The sequence below is a fragment of the Centropristis striata genome, chromosome 2 (assembly GCF_030273125.1).
Source record: "Centropristis striata isolate RG_2023a ecotype Rhode Island chromosome 2, C.striata_1.0, whole genome shotgun sequence".
Classification (NCBI taxonomy): domain Eukaryota; kingdom Metazoa; phylum Chordata; class Actinopteri; order Perciformes; family Serranidae; genus Centropristis; species Centropristis striata.
This window is the reverse complement of record NC_081518.1, coordinates 17,425,011-17,442,176: the sequence shown is the minus strand read 5'-3', so window position 1 is coordinate 17,442,176 and position 17,166 is coordinate 17,425,011.

Sequence of the window (17,166 nt, the reverse complement as noted above, 5' to 3'; positions counted from 1 at the left end):
TCCACTGAGTCCTTCTCATCTTTAAGAAGAGACTGAAGACCAACTCTTTACTGAACACCTTCACTCTTGATCTACACTGACGACTACGACAAGTATCGCACTGACCACTCTTGCGACCTAAAAGCACTTGTGTCCTAATAGACTCAAACTTAACCCACGGCACTAACTCTTGCTATGTTTCTTGACTTCATCCTTGCTTGTGTTGTATTACTCTCATCTGTATGTCGCTTTGGACAAAAGCGTCTGCTAAATGACATTGTAGAATTGTAGGTGAAATTTCGCACATACAGGTATAAGCTGTTACTGACCAGGAGGATAGAAAGAGGGAGAGTGCGTGGGTGTGCCTCACACACATATATATATATATACACAGGTATAGTGATTGACGGCGCACCCACAGCTGTGATTAATTTGGTATAATGCCTCCTGACCCGAGGGTTGTACTCACATGGTTACAGGTTTACTGAAATGAAATAAAACTGAAAAGAACACTCACCACAAACACCACCAGTTTACAAAACACGCCAAACAATTACTTAATTACTGATTTACCTTTTTAGAAATTATCCTGGACGAGGCCCTATTTATGTCACCTCCCCAGTTATCTAGGGCTAGTGAGTAACCATTGATGTGAGAATTCCTCAGGTTAAAAAGGAAAAACCAGGAAAATTGAGTATAAGCAAAAATACGTTTTATTAACACAGTAAAATTATATACCAATGGCAAACTCAAAATTACTTTATAAAACAGAAAGCAACAAAACTGAAATGAACCTCTTTTTAACTGAATAAATACTAAATAGAAATTACTAACTGGAGTCTCCATGAAATCACAAATAGCGCTGTTACCAAGCAAAGCCAGACGGCTGGCGGTGTGTGTGTTTCTGCCTCTTCTCCCTCATACTTTGTGTTTCCTTCTCAGGTGCTAACGACCTGATTGGGATGCACCTGGGAAGCTGAGTTCCACCTGTGGAGCTGGCCAATCAGAGGTGTTGTGTTGTTCCAGTTTAAAAGGGCCTATTGTCAGGATCCTTGCTCTCACTGCCATCTGGTCCTCACCTTGCTCTTTGTCTGTGAAACCTGTGTTTTGTGTGTTTGACAATTAAAATAAGATTGGTTATTGTCTTTATGTGGTGGTGAGATTGGGGTGATAGGTAAATTTGGGTACCCTACACTTTGCATCACGTAGATAATCTCTGTTGTTAGACACACTAGGATTATTGGTTGGTGACATCCGTGTATTTATTTCTAAAAACTGTTTATAGATAAGTTAGTTAGGCCTTGTTTTGTTTTCCTAATGTTATTATTTGGCACCACCTCCTCGTCCCATTCCTCCCACCAGTTTGTGAACCTTTGTTGCAGAACTGTTAAAAATAAAAACTCTAATTTGATTTACACCTCACTTTGACGCCTACATATCTTTTGGCTGTTGTGTTGCTCTCCTAATCATTTTAAAGAGGGGACGTAACAAGCGCATATTGTTTTCACAAGCACCATACACCACTTTATCAACCAGCACAGACAGCTCAGAATCACCAAGTGGCCCCCCTGGAGCTGTCAGCCTGGACCTCCACTGTATTTAACCTTCGTATACCCTAATCAGTAAATGAGCACAAGTGGGCCTGACCACCCACGGCAACCTGGGAGGAGGAGCCGGAGGCAGTCAGAGGAGACAAAGAAAAACACACACAAACCAAAACTCAACGACAGAGTGGTCTTTAGTCATTGTTACATAAAGTCACTTAGCAACAAAGTTAATTTGTGGTTTGATGATGTAAACCATAATGGAAATTATGAAACATTTGAACAGCACTGATTTGACAAGGGTTGGCTGTAGTGAAACCTGTTTTTTTGTAATATAGTATTATGTACAGTATATAATACAATACCTTATTGTTTGAGTGATTTATCAATCTCCAGGGGTCTCATGTATCAAAGACTGCACAACTTTCATGCTGAAAGATGGCGTACTCCCAAAACTAGAAAAATACATACGCAAATTTACTTCCACACTTATCAAACAGTACTTGCGCCAGGTTCTGCGCACCTTTCCTTGATACATCCCAGTCAGCGTGGAATTATTATTTATTATTATGGAGATTATACTTATTATACCTTATAAGTCTGAGGACGTGTTGACATGCTAAGGTGAGCGTATTATGTCACTGTTACCGGCGCCAGAGCTAGGGGTCTCTGGTCCGGCAGCATGAGCCACTCAGGCAGCAGGCACTGAGCGGCTGAGCTACGTTGTAGCTAACAGTTACTGTGGATCCAAACAGAAACACGAGAGTTGTTAGCTCATGCTACTGCTGCTCAGCAGGTTTATTCTCTGCACATGCGCTAAATATTCACATTTCAGAATGCAGAACACTGTAAATACTGTACCAGGTACTTCCAGAAAATTAATAAACGCTAAATATTCACATTTCAGAATGCAGAACACTGTAAATACTGTACCAGGTACTTCCAGAAAGATATTAATAAACAACAAATCTAACAGGCAATGTTTATGGTCGGAACTGTCCTCACACACACGTACACACTCACTCTGGTTCAACCGACCTACCTGGACGGAACGCCCACATAATAAACTCAGACGATAAAGTACATATTTCAACATTCTACCATGCTTAGCTTCTCGTCATGGCTTCACTGTATGTTGTTACATAGTTTAACCGAACCAAAATGTACAAAATAATACATTTTACATACCTGTGGATCCAAACAGAAACACGATAGTTGTTAGCTCATGCTACTGCTGCTCAGCAGGTTTATTCTCTGCACATGCGCAGAGCAAAGCAGAGCAGAAACTATTTGCCTGGACCCACTGGTTGTTAGAGCACCATCTACTGGCGCAAAGTGGTAATGCTTTTGCAAAACTGTTCATAAAGATTCAAATAAAAGTTCAGATATTAAAATGAAAAAGAGGGGGTGTCTGTTAACTGATAACTATAACTATATGTGGCTATTCCAGACCCACTACATCACTTTTGGTTTTTCTGTGTGTACTCCTAGCTAGGGATGGGTACCGAATTCCGTCGGTACTACCGAGTACCGATTCATGTAAAATCAAACGGTGCCATGTTTCGGTACCTAAACGGCGTTAACTTTAAACTGATCATTGATTTCAACCTGTTTTCATTTAAGGTCTTTGATTAACAAGTGTGCTGACGATCGCACTATTTTTTATTTTTTTATTTACCTCCTCGTCTGGTCCTGTCTGCTCACCGCGGCCACTAGTCACCAGCTGCTGCCCTCTTCCAACCCGGGCAGAGACGAACAGCCCGGCTCTAGGCCTGCTAGCTGCCAGCTGCTATCTCTCCAATGTCTCTACCCGGGCTTGGCCTTCGTCTGCCTCCAGATTGGACCTTCCTTACTCCGTTTGCTCTCTCCATTCTTCTGTAGACCAGTCATTAACAGCTAGCAGCTAGCTGCTGCATCTCTGGTCCTCTGCTAATACTCTGCTCTTCAACTCAGGAATATTACCTGCCACTTTACTCCAAACTGCCTCGCTGAAATTAAATCCCTCAGACTCCTGCGTCATCCTCGATATGTGCACAGAGCAGCCCAACTCAACTTTGTTTATTCGAACCATGCTATGGCCACAATACTGTCTAACCGGTGCTGCGCAGCACAGCTACGACGTCATCACAACAAATCACACGTGCACTTGCAACCTTTTTTTTTTTTTTCTCCTCCGTGCAATTGCCACCTGAGAGCGCTCCTCTGCATTCTTTGATAACACTGCAACCTTGATGTTACAAAATGCACGTTCACTCAACAATAAAGCACTGCTCATCCTGGATTTTATATTGTTTTGATATATTTTTTTAAAGTTTATATTTTGAGAAATAAATATGTTGAATTGAAAAAATTAGATTTTATTATTAAACAAATTAACATTTATTACCACATAAACAAACGCAAAAGTACCGAAAATTGGTACCGTTGAGTACCGATACCGATTCCCAGGTACCGGGTATCAGTACCGTATCGGTTCAAATGTGAAAGGTACCCATCCCAACTCCTAGCGCTTGTTCGATGCTCTTGCTAAAAACAGTCAGCTCTATCTATTATCGCTAATCTCATCTGTCTGTTACTCCTTAGCCTCCTTTAATGATAATGGTAGATGTAATAAGTGTAGCACATTAGATGTGTTGGGGGCGAGGCTCAGTGAACTTCAAGTGCAGTTCAGCACCATGGAAACCTATTTAGTAAAGGTTTTTTTTTTTTTTTATAGTGCTGCAGAGTCACTGTGAACGATGCTTGCCTTTATTGTGCCACTAAAAAAGAAAATAATAAAACAGGAAAAGTTAACTCCATGGTATAATTCTCAAACCTGTGAACTGAAGCAAATTCCACAAAAGCTAGAAGGGTAAAGGCGTTCGACCAATCTGAATGAATTTCTTCTAGACTGGGAGGACAGTCTCAAAACATATAAGAAAGCTCTCTGTAATTCCAGATCAGCCTATGATTCTTCATTAATTGACAAATAAGAACAACAATAAATAAGAATCATAGCTCTATTGAGCCATGTATTCCTATAGTCCTCACTAGTAAGGATTTTATTAGCTTTTTCAACAAGAAAATTGTAACTAGAGACAAAATTCACTACCTTCTGCCATCAACTGGTACTAATACATATTTAAACCCAGGAGCTCAAGAAACAGCTACAAACCCTGATATATATTTAGATTGCTTCTTTCCCATTCTTTCACTCTCGCTGGTCTCACTGCCATAGATCTTGATCGACCCCAGATGGGAATGCTCCTCTCCTGCGCTCCAGTATAGACCAACAATATTACTACTGGCCAATGGGGGCGCTTCATCACCTGCTGCTGTGACCCTACCAGAACTCCTGCTCCTTTCTGTCTCACTCTCCCCTCTCAACCCTCCTCTCTATCCTCCCTCCCTCTCCCCCTTCAACCTCTATCTACCCTATTCTACTTTGTTGATCTGTCCTGTACAATGAAATGTATTGCACATATGTCCATCCTGGGAGATGGATCCCTCCTCTGTCTCTCCCTGAGGTTCGTGTTTTTTTTCCCTGTTAGAAGGGTTTTTTGAGGAGTTTTTCCCTGGCCGATGTGAGGGTCAGAGGACAGAGGGTGTCGTACTGTGTACAGTCTGTAAAGCCCTTTGAGTGATGTGATTTGTGATTCTGGGCTGTATAAGTAAAACTGAATTGAATTGAATTGAATCAAGTGCACATGCATGAGCCACCAACCACGCCCGGCTCCTCCCGCAAATGAATGCGCAGATGACATGCAAATAACTATAAATTTGTCGGTTTGCCTGCTGATTTTCAAAAGAACAATGGCAAATCAATGTGCTGCCACTGCAAGCGAGGTGGACATGCTGATCTCCAAGCTGGAGGCAGGAAAAATTTCCTTTTTGGTGCCTCAGCTCTGGGATCAGCAACAAACGCAAGCAAACTGAGTGGCAATGTGTAAGTGTGATCAGATCAGATCAGAGGCCTGTATCATGGCAGAAGTAAAAAAGAAAAAGAAAAAGTTGTTTGACATAAAGGTGAGTCCAGGGAAGTTTTAAAATCATGTGATACATTGTACATGTATCATCCTGGGCCAGTAAATCAGCACCCTTAACACGCGCTCCCTGTCAATACTGTTGTCCATCTCCTCCAGCGACAACAGAGCAGCCTTTGCGTGATGCGTGCCAAAATCATGTTTACACATCACTTTATAAGACTATACCTTGTTGTCCTTATTAATCATCACATACGGGATCAATTACGCACCACACCTGGCTTATTCTGATGCATTTTCCCACCCACACGTTTTTTCTCTGGGGAGAGAGGGATCTGTGCATCATGGATCGCTTTGCACCTGTGGCGTTAACATCTCCATGTTAAACCAAAGGAGATACAGTCTGCAGTCGTGACTTTGACACTGTGATTAAGGCCTGCTGTTATCTGTGTAGGGATATCTGGTTGCAGATACAAATTGCCTCCAGCAGGGGGCACCAAAAGATGTAAGGGGTGTCTTATCTAGATCAATTTTGCTATCAGAAATTGACTAAATGAATACTCATAGTTTAAATAAATTAAAGTTACTAGCGCATTGCCCGTAGGCAGTATGTATTCGTATAGTGGGAGATGAAACATAAGAAATGAATAAAGCTTAATCTCCGCTTAGCATGCTAATCGCGAATAACAGAATTTGCACATTACATGCAGACCACTACAACGTCTGCAACTCCATAAAACACTTACTTTTCATAAAGTACCACACCATCCAGCGCATAAACATTGAACATTGATATTCGCTGGAAACTATTAGAATATTATTGGAAAATCGAACCTTGTAGCGCACTTTAAAACTCCTTAAGATAGGTAGGCTAAATAGACTTACAGATGAGATGAGTCAGGGTGGAAATCCAGAGTGAATTGTGTTACTGACCAGGTGTAGGCCTATCACACAATGGGGCGGAGCTACCCTAAAAGAAATCTTCAAAATTGAGAATGCACACCTTCGTGCCATGTGCAAGCCACATACGAAATCTGAGGTCAGTCTGACTAGCGGTCAGAGAGATATGCCCTAGACACACACACACACACACACACACACACACACTTCTTGCTTTTATAGATAGATTGTCGGGGCACCACCTCTTTACTAGCAAAATCACAGTAAATCAGCCTCATCAACCCCCTGCAGTTTGCATACAAACAACACATTGGAGTGAACAATGCTGTCCTTTACATGCTTCACCGTGCCCTTGATCATCTGGAGGAAACTGGTGCTTATGTGAGAATCATGTTCTTTGATTTTTCAAGCGCATTCAACACCATCCAACCCAACATACTGAAAAACAAGCTCACAGAGATGGGAGTGGATCTTTCCTTCATCTCCTGGATCACAGATTACCTGACAGGAAGGCCACAGTATGTCAGGTTGGGGAACTGTGTTTCTGGGACATGAATGAGCAGCACAGGGGCTCCACAAGGCACTGTTCTGGCTCCATTCCTGTTCACACTGTACACAGCGGACTTCAAATACAACTCTGAGTCCTGCCACATCCAGAAGTACTCCGACGACACTGCTATTGTGGCGTGTATCAGGAATGGACAGGAATCTGAATACAGGGATCTGATAAAAGCCTTCAGAACTATCTCCTACTGAACACCTCAAAGACTAAGGAAATGATCAGAGATTTCCGCAGACTCAAGCCCCCTCTTCAGCCAGTGAATACCTGTGGGGTGGACATCGAGGTGGTGCCAAGTTATAAGTATCTAGGTGTATACCTGGATAATAAGTTGGACTGGTCCCTAAACACAGACGCTCTCCACAAAAAGGGGCAGAGCCGCCTCTTTTTCTTCTTGAAGGTGTGAATCAGATGCTGTTGGCTGTCTAGCAGAGAATACACTACAAACCTCTTCAGAACTCGTTTCAAGGAGATGGGAAGTCTGGCTGTTACCACCATCTCTCAGTGGGAGCTGAGAAGCTGACTTTAATTCCAAAGGCTTAGGGTCGTTTGAAACTGGTTCCCAGTTTCTGACAGGAGGGGGAGTTAGCCTGTCACTGAAAGAGGAGGAGTTAGAGTCAGAGTAACCTGAATCACATTGGCTGAACATCTGTGGTTTAGAGAGACATTCAGCTCTAAGTTTAAACAATTCCTCTTTCTGCACATAGAGATCTGACTCTGCTGCATGCTAATCTGACAAATAATGCATGGCTTTCTTGCTAGCTGTTTGAACTTCCTGCAGGAGAGAGTCATTTGCACCCTCAGTGACTCTACCTCTCTTTCTAATGCAGTATAGTGACTATATACAGTATAGGTCACAAGCAGGAAACTTAAAGCAGTTGGTGAGGTGGTCTTGCACAGGCCAACGTTTGGCTCTTGGGACTTGCAGGCTTTGTCCCTGGGAGCTGGAGGAAGAGAGAAGTTGTCTGATCTGCCTCCTAGGGGTTGTGTGTCTTTGTTTGGGAGAAACAAAGAAACTCCATTTTGAGAACTAAAATGAATTGCTGACTATCTTCCCCATAGGTCTGCTGTTTGGGTAGTGAAGCATCCACTTATATCATATAAATGCATCATATAAATGAGTAAAATGTAAACTTAAATCTTTAATCTTTAATCTTTAATTGATGGCACAATAAAATGTCTTCATCTGTGCCTGTTCTCCAAACTGCTCTCCCCTAAAAAACATTAATATAGGTCGTATGTAGATTCCCCTACCATTATATTAGAGGGGCGGCCCACCCCCCCAACGGCACCCCCCACCCCCCCTTGACGATAAAGTTAATTTTATTTTCTATATAGCGCCAAATCACAACATAAGTCATTTAAGGTTACCTTTCCTATATATCTTGTCCTTTTATTTAACAAACTAAAAAAGCGTATGTTATTTATCCTATATACACGACGGCATGTCATTTCTGTCTCTACATGGTGGCACGTTTCCGTTCTAGTATTGCGCTCGGTGAAGCTCCGCCCCGATGCACGCACACAAACACACATGCGCCAGGGTTTCCATTAATGACCTAGACTGTGGCGGCCTCCTCCGAGACATCCGTGTGTATTCACATCATCCCACATCATCTCTCCGTGTGCCAAAGTAAATACCATCAACCTGTACGGGCCGATCCAAACTGCAGCATATGCCGTTCAGTTAGCATTAGTTGACAATTAGAGTTGCTTTTATCACAAAGGGCTAAACTGTGGGGGCGTCCCGGCGGCTCACACTGGTAGAGCGCGTACTCCTTCCTGCGGCGGACCCGGGTTCAAATCCGGCCTGAGGTCCCTTTGCCGCATGTCCGCCCCTCTGTCTCCCCCTTTCTATCTATCACTTTAAATAAAGCAAAAATGCCCAAAAAAATTATCTTAAAAAAGTAAAATAAAATAAAAAAAGGCTAAACTGTGCCTAACTGTCTGAATTACTTCCTGCGGCTGAACACATGCTGCTTTCAAAATAAGAGCACAGTGTGTTAACATAATCCATCACAGAATTTACAAGAATACTGGCAAAATAAGATGCCTTAAATAAAACATACAAGAACATTTATTCTCCTTTACAATAATTCATTAAAATGTCCATCATATACACTGATTGAGATCAGTGTATATGATGGAAATGGCATTAGAATCTGCGAGAGGACGCTAAATTTGGGCTTTTTATGGAAAAAAAAACAATTCCCAGAGGGAGGGCCAGCCCCCCTAGCCAGCTAACAGCAGCACCGATAGCAAAGATTCTATGTCACAGTATCTCCTGACTGAAAATGTAATGTGAGGTGTTTGCTCTCATTTATCTCTCAAAGTGCACAAGATCAATGCATTTTACCTAAAAATGTACACAATTTTCTCCCGGGGGGGCATGCCCGTTGGAAAATCTGTGTCAATCTTCGTCAATAAACTTTGACTGAACTTAATATTTTTTTCTTCTTTCAGAAGTCCTTCCAGTCTGAGTATTATCTGCAGTAAAATAGACCTTTCACTTTAACCAGCAGCATGTTTAACCCTCTTCCCAAACTGTGACGTTAAATAAGTGAGATGCCATCAATAGGGAAGCTGATCTGCTGCCCATTAGTAGTGGTGATGAGAGATTCTATATCTGAGCTCCTATTGTTTAACACTGCTCTTGAATGATTTGCAAATTGCTCTGATCTGAAAATACAAAGCACTCTCTCACTCCTTGTAACAGACTAAGAGGCAGGACTGATGTGAATTGGTGAGAAACAGCCAGGAGTAAGAATCTCTTCCTGACATCAAAAGACTGACATGTCACTTTTGTCAGCTTAGGCAGGCAGGGATGAGAGAGGGCCGCCAGGCAGACACATATCCCTCTGCAAGCTGAGCCCACACAGTGCTCTGCACCACAGATGAAATCCTCAGTCAATATGCTGCCAAAAAGAAAGCTGAGACCTCGCCATCAGTCGTCCATCCCAGAACTCCAGTTATGCTTCCTGCAACATTTTGTTCAATCTTGACCTAAAATGTTCTTGACATTAATTCAAAACAACCTCAGAAATCTTTTTGGTTTGTTTTTCTAACAATTCGAGACTTTGTACTTGTGACATTTATGACCATCGCTGTTCACTACTAGCTTTTTCCTTCGGCGGATCAGATGACTTATACTCTCTGACCTACAGATTCACACTCACTAACTGTACTATTCTACTTTAAATTCAAGGTATTTGTACTTGTATTTCCATTTTTTTAAAAAAAGCAATGACACTATTCATTTAAATGTTTATTTCCTGTTTTATTTTAAACTGGCCAGCCAAATGGGTTATATGTAGGTAAGTGAACATGATGATAATGATGATGTAATTTTTAAGCTAAAAAATCATGAAGATTTATTTGACCTTTCACCCCAAAAATGTAGTAACTGCACTTAAGTTTTGCATTGCTGTAAAATGTTCTGTGCTAACTACAATGTTGTTGTCTTCTTTCAGCTTCTATATTTTGTTTTCAGTGAATAAACATTCTCAAATTGATTTTGTTATAAGTGTATTTAAAAGTGTTTAACAACTCTATTCAAAGATTTGTGTATTTTAGACTTAATATTGTAAAGTAATGTTATATTTTAGTCTTAGTCTAGATAATTATTTCCCAATCAAATTTGGAGTTGGATCTGGTAGTTTCTGCAATTTTTACATCAGCAAAATTGAAATCTAAAATTTTGTCACAAGGTAAAACAGACATCAAGGAGTTCATTTTTAATTATAACTCAATTTTGACCAAAAATGTAGTTACTGCAGTTAGACTTTGTAGGGCAGTGCAGCATATTTTAGCTTAGTACACAGCAAAATCGGGAGTGTTAATTCAACTCAAAAAGTGTTAAATTTTGACACTTTTGACACTTTTTTTGAGTTTATATAGTTATCATGGATTCTGAGTTAAAATTACACTTTGAAAAGTGTTAATATTTTAACTCTTTAACAGTGTTAAATATTTGATATTTGATTTCATAAGTGCACTTTTAACTCAAAATTGTGTTATTCCTTTTCACTTTGAGTGTTGATTTTTAACATGCATCGTGTTATTTTTAGGACACAAAGTGTATTTTTAACACTAAAATCATGTTATTTCCTTTCACTAATGTGATAATTAACATTCATTGTTTTGTTTTACGATACATTAAAAGTGCATTCTGTCTTTAGACTAACATACAAGTCACAAAATCTGAAAATCAACTCCAACTGAAGTGAATCTAACTGAGGTGTCAGGTGTTAACATGTAACTCGCTTGATTGACAACGCTGGCAGAGCTTTTGATCACTACAAGTGTTAAAACAACTCCGAAATCAACACTCACCAACTCATTAACACTGAAAAAACAACACTACAGATTTTGCTGTGCACACACAGTGCTCTCTGGGTGCCCTGGTAGCTCGCCTGATAGACTGTGTGGCCTGTGTAGAAAGACTAAGTCCTTGCCGTAGTGTAAAATCAGGTCAGTAGGTGATTTCTGAGACACTTTCTTTGACAGCCAACTTTACAATCTATAATATTATACACCGTTTGACTCTTACACTGACTCTGACTAGTCTGTGATTTTATTTAGCTAGTATGTATTTGTTTTCAACAGTTTATAAATGGTCTGATATGTTAAATATGGATATTTGCTCATTCAGTCAGTCAGTCAGTCAGTATTCTCTTTCCTTGTATAAAGCTATTTGCTGTAGCAGGTGTGTTGTATCTATGTGACTGTAAAACTAGCAGACTGTTGGCTGACTGTTGTGCAGCTGTATTTACCCAAACTAAACTTTGTGCTTTTGGTCCGGTAACAGAATATAAGCTCCTTCTTTTATCTGTCCTGTATATTTTTGCAACAAGTGGAGGAGCCGTGCATTTTCATCAGGGCCTGAAAAGAGCCTTTGTTTGGCGCTGAACACCTGGACAGAGTTATCTACTTCCCTCTTTCCTTCTCTTTCTCTTCCTCTTTTCTCTATCCATCCATCTTTTTCAATCTGAATTGTTCTCCCCTTCCCTCCTTCTTCTCTCCCCTACTGCAGACAGACAAATACAAGACATGCATGGGACAGAGCTTTGAGCCTAAAGAGAAAGCAGCACAAGGGGAGAATTATATTTAAAGTCAACAGGATTCAACAACTTCAGTGTTGAAGGCTTAAAGTAGCATAAATGTAATTTAAAATGTGGGCTTTTGTTGATCAATCAGTCCATTTAAGTCATCTGAACCCTGGAATGAAAGGATGTCTGTGCTACATATCTTGTTCCCCCAACACAGTCATTTGTATCCACGTTGGAACGAATCAGTAGTACTGAATGAAAGGAACAGCTTTGTTTACTTTCAGCTTTATTCCTCTGATACACTTTAGTTGCTACTTTGCTTGTTTCTAAATCCTCCTTCTAAGATTTAAGTGGCTTGACTTTTATGTGATATTTGCTTCCTTCGTGAACAAACATTTTTTACTATTTATACACTATATAATCTTGCAGTATCATATGATGCATAACAACCTGTAGTGTACTTTTATATTGTTTGTCTTGCACTCCAAAGCTTAGTCACACTATCAGGATGCATGGGCTTGTGTGAAACGCTATATTCACTGTAAAAAAAACAGTTTTTACGGTAAAAAACCGGCAGCTGTGGTTGCCAGAACTTTACCGTAATAAATACGGTGCAACTTTTTGTAATATTACGGTAAAATTATATTAGCACTGTTGATTTCACGTTTAAGATTGCCATTTTATTCCATATTTTACTGTATAAATAAAGTTTTTCCATCAAAAGAAACGCTGTTCTGCCATATAATTGACAAGAAAATACTTTATGAATGCCCCATGAATTAAAGATTTTACCATTAAATATTACAGTAATATTTGTTAGAGATATGGTGATTAGAACATTTAACCCTTTATCGGGTGAAGAACTATATTTGGTAACTTCAGTGGATATCAAAATGGGGTCCCCATGTCTCTCTGTTTGGTTGTAGAACCACATGGACTTGTATGAGAAGAACTTGACTATGATGGCATATTAAGGCCAAGTATGAATAAATATAAAAATACAAACCAGGCGGGCGATTTATGAGACAAAAGTGGGGGGAAAAAAACTTTTTTCTCGCAGATTCACCACTTTAAATCTCATAAATCCGCAAATTTTTTCTCGTAGATTTGACACTTTAATCTTGTGAACTTTTTTTCTCAGAATATGACCCCCCTCCCCAGGTCCGTATGTTGTTGTTTTTTACACATTCTGGCTGTATGTAATATCCTCTAATATTCTCTAGGGTTGAAATTTGGAATTTGCAAGTATTTCAATGAGTGTCCTATTAAGGGTTAACAGGGACAAAAAGTATTTTTACAAAAATAGATGCAAAAATGATGACAAGATTTCTTAAATTAAGATTATTTATATCTAGAAATAAGCATGTTGTATGCTTTTACAAAAATAGATGCAAAAATGATGGCTTGTATATATATTACAGTATATTTTTCGCTACAAACAGCGTATTTTACAGTGGAGTAATGTATTTTTGTGTGTAAAAAATACTGTTTTGGCTGCTATATACATTTACGGTGTTTCATTGTTACTGAAACTGAATTAACCCATTTATCATTTTACAGTCTTTTACAGTCATGGTTTAGCAGTTTTTCACCATAAAATCTACAGATATTTTTTAACAGTGTTGTACTGCATATATTTTCACTCATACAATTCTACTCTGTGTTGTCCATTTGCTGCTACAATGTTTTCACTTCTTTTATCTCTAGTTTCATGCCATTGTTCAAAATTGAGAATTGAATGATAAATGACCGTGTTTTGCTTTTTGTGTATTTAGCTGAAAACAAGTTGTCAACAAGCCACATAATGCTGCACTGAGCTATCTGCGTAGTGCCTCAAAGTGGCGTTGAAGCCATCAGCCATGACCTCCATTAGAAGGTGTGCAGTGCCAATTAGCCTGAGCAGCAGAGCCTGGAAAAAGAGGCCACCTGGCTCCACTTTCCCATGACAGGACACTCTCCTAGCCCTCAGAAGGAATTCATGACCACAGAGTAATCCCACACCTGCTTTCACCTTCTTACTGTGTTTACGAAGGCCAATGCTGTGTCAGTAAAAGTAATTTTTATTGAATAATCACAATAAATAAAATGCAACAATTACATTCTAATGTGAATATATATATATATATATATATATATATATATGGCTGATATAAACATTTACGGTGTTTCATTGTTACTGAAACTGAATTAACCCATTTATCTTTTACTGTCACAGTTTAGCAGTTTTTGACCATAAAATCTACAGACATTTTTTACAGTGTTGTACTGCATATATTTTCACTCATAAACTTCTACTCAGTGTGTTGTCCATTTGCTGCTACAATGTTTTCACTTCTTTTATCTCCAGTTTCATGCCATTTTTCAAAATTGTAGACTTGTACCTGGTTAAATAAAGGATGTGTATATAATATATCCTTTATTTAACCAGGTAAAAAAATGTCTTTTCCAAGAGAGACCTGGCCAAGAAAGCAGCATAAAAAGAGACAACTTACAACATTTAAACACAGTTATCATAAACAATTAAATACAAATCCAGCATTACAACAACAGTGAAGGAGCCTCAATAGAGACTTATAAAGAGCAGTCACACTGACCAAGGGAAATTATTTATTTATCCTTTAGAAATTCACCGATTGTGATCAATTCAGACAATTTAAATTCCTTTTGCAAATTGTTCCATGATAAAGGAGCGGCGTAACTTTTTTTTTTTTATTGTTTTGCATACTCAAAAAAAGAGAGCATGCAGTAGGCAATCCCTTAACAGAAATGCATCTCACATACAAGTACTTGAAATATAGTACACTTTCCTGTCAAAAACTTTAATTCTATGGCAATGCAGCACTACACTGCAGTACTCTATTATGGTGCTGTTATGTAATATAAATAAGGTAATCCAGAATCTTACTTTATGAACTCCTACGTTTATACTGCGATGTATCTGGTCACAAAGCAGTAAAACGTAAGTATTTACCAGAGCATCAATACAACGGAAAAACAATATACATAACAAAGTAATGTATTGTACACATGAAGTAATTAACAGCTATGTTGAGATGCCACCCACCAGGCAAATATTGTCAGTATGACCGAATGTAAATTCAATACAAGTTACTTTGATACAGTAATCTGGAGCACTGTAATTGATAGCGCGCCACTTTTGTTTACAGTTGGGATAAGAATGTAGTGTCGTCTTTTGGGCTGGGGCCTTATTGGGTTGCATATTGAAGCTCTGCTGTGAAAACTAATGGTAAAGTATGATTCAACACTGTTTGAAAAACATGAAAATAAATATAATGAATTATTGCATTCATTTATTGCATTAATTTATCTGCTTTAACTCTAATCCAATAGAAAAATCCTGCAGTTATTATAGGTTTTGTGTTTGTCAGATGAATGTATGAAACCCAGCATGAGATAAAAAAATATTTAAATTTATACAGATCTTTTGATTGATGATTTGATCATATTTTTTCAAAGCAACAAAATAGTTTTTGAGAAAAAAGAGCAAAATGTAAAATGACATTATTCACCACATGAATGAAGGTGACGTGGGAACGGAAATTTTTCAAATAAAATTAAATGTTATTACTACCACTCCGATGACGCTTTATGCTAATATAAATGGGAATTGAAAGAAGGGATGGGACTTTAAGAACCTTTACGCACAGCCAACTAGGAAAAGTCTAACTCAGAGGGCTTTACAGTCTGTACAGCATATAACAGCCTTTGACACTGGATTAGGAAAAACTTTAACAGGGTTCAAAGGATACATCTTTTCATATGTGAACATCTCCTGTGTACAGTCAAACCAGCAGTGAATGTATCTCCTAACAAGTATTGTGTGTGTATTACAGACTGATGCATCTACAGCTCCACACACACACGCACACACACAAACACACACACACACACACACACACACACACACACACACACACACACACACACACACACACACAATGTAGTTATTGACCCACATATACCTCTCTGTGCCATTAATACTCACTAGAGCTGGAAATAGTCCCAGACAAAGTCACTACTTCCTCCTGTGTGATTGGTTTGATTAAAACAACAGTGGCTTGTTTAGATATTCTCATAAATACTTGTACCTACACTGCAAAAAAGGTGTCTAAAAACCAGATAAAAACACTAAATCTGAAGGAAATAATGTTGCTGCATGGACAGATAATTTCACTTGACAAGATTTTTTAAATTAAGATTGTTAAACCTAGAAATAAGCATGTCGAACGCTTAAAACAAAATAAATTAAAGCTGCAAGCAGCGATGAACTGGAAAAAAACTTTAGATTTAGAAGTGTTTTGTGTCTTGTTTTAGAGTTAATTTCTTATTTTAAGTGTTCAACATGCTTATTTCTAGATTTAACTTAAAGATTTTAATTTAAGAAATCTTGTCACGTGAAATGATCTGTCCATCCAGCAAGATCATTTCCCTCAGATTTAGTGTTTTTATCTTGTTTTTAGACACACCTTTTTTGCATTGTACTTATACCCTTCTTTAGAGTGCTTATGGCCGTGTTGATGCCTCAAACTGTTTGAGCAATGAACTCATCCCCTCCAGTACAGGTTCCTGCTTATTTGCATGGGTCTGGGCCCATGCTTTGCATTTCATATTGTTTTCCGACTTATCCATCCTGCCAAGCTCCCACCCCCCCTTCGTGCTGTCCCTTTGAGTCTCTCTCTCATTATGAAGTGTTAGAAAGTTGCTGAAGTGAGAAATGAGCCTGCAAAAGCCCGTTGTCCTAATTAAACTTTGACATAAAGAGTGACAAGAAGCGATGAAGGGGAAACAATAGCAGACTGTGTATGAGTGCAGGCCCGCAGCAAGCAGGCAGCTTTGTCCTCAAGAACAAAAGCATTTGTTTGCATGTGTTCAACTCCATTCAACTTCACCAGGCCCAGGTGCAAAAATCTACTTAGCAAGGAACATCACAACTCATAACACCTTTGCACGGTTGATGAACAGCCAGCGGTCAGTCCAAATAGGCCTCAGAAGCAGATCAAAGCTGCTGTATTGCGATGTAAATATTGTGCAGCAAAATTCTTTTTTTATTGCCTGGAATAAGAGACAAATGAAGTGTTGAAAATACTGTCTCATTCCACCAGCTAAAATGCACTGCACTTATTCATCATGGTCCTGACAGGGATAGTTGCTGC